A 1075-nucleotide genomic window follows, 5' to 3' on the forward strand; every position below is an offset into this window, starting at 1 on the left:
AGCCGCCCCGCCGCGGATGAGAAGGCACTTTCTCTCCTCGGCAGGGTTTCAAACCCTCTCGAGAAGGCCTGAAGTTTCTCTTAAGCGCGAGGCAAAGCCAAGCGAAGGGACGGGGGAGGCCCCCGCCGCCCGCAAAACAGCTTGAGCACGACCACGGGGAAACAGTTTGATGCACAGAGGAACTTTTTGCTGCCGCTGACTCGCCGTTACCATCACGACACACAGAAGCGGCACGTGCCCCGCTTTGGGCGAGAAACAGGAGGGGCTGCCAGCGCCACGACGAGCTGGGGGAGACCCACATCTACGCATGCCCCGGTGCTCCGAGAGGAGCCGTGCCACGGCTGCGCACCCGGGGGGACACAAACTGCTCCACAAGTTTTGGCTGCCTCCTTTCGGGGACAGGCACGGCGTAGCTGCATCACCCACGGGCACATTTAGCACGAGCAGGGCAACGGCTGCGGAGGAAGGATTAAGCCGAACGGGGAACCTCAGTCCCGCGTCACCCGAAGCTCTGGCGCGGGTGCAAGTTACTCCCAAGGACTAACCGGGTTACTCCGGCAGAAAGAGGACGCAGAAGGGAGCGTGCGCTGCCGCCAGCAGCCCTCACCCTGGCCCTCCCGGAGCCGCATCCGTGCCTTCGTCAAAGCCTTAGGAAGGGAGCAGCGGAGGGATGGAGACGGTTTTGGGGCGCACCTTCAAGAACCTAACTTGCTCCCGCACCCCAAGGCAGCTCCTCTCCCGTGGGGCAGCAGAGATTTCTTCACACCATCAGCCTTCCCCATCCCCAGCCGTTTGCTCCGGCTCACCCAGTCCCGCTGCCGGGTGGTGGCAGGAGCACGTGCGACGGTGCCGGGGGGGCACAGCCCCACGCACCTTGCACAGCCTGACCTCGCGCAGGACGTGCGTTCGCCTGACGGCAGCCCCTGCCCGCTGCCCGCCCGAGCCGGCAGGGCCGGCCAGCAGCCTTGGCAGCGACCCCGCTGCAGGCAGCTGCCAACACCACCCGACCCCAGACTTCAGCCCCACGCCGGGGCCAGCCCCACAGCGGACCCCACGAAGGACGGGGCACCACAAC

Source organism: Aptenodytes forsteri, unplaced genomic scaffold (assembly GCF_000699145.1).
Source record: "Aptenodytes forsteri isolate BGI_AS27 unplaced genomic scaffold, ASM69914v1 Scaffold321, whole genome shotgun sequence".
Lineage (NCBI taxonomy): Eukaryota > Metazoa > Chordata > Aves > Sphenisciformes > Spheniscidae > Aptenodytes > Aptenodytes forsteri.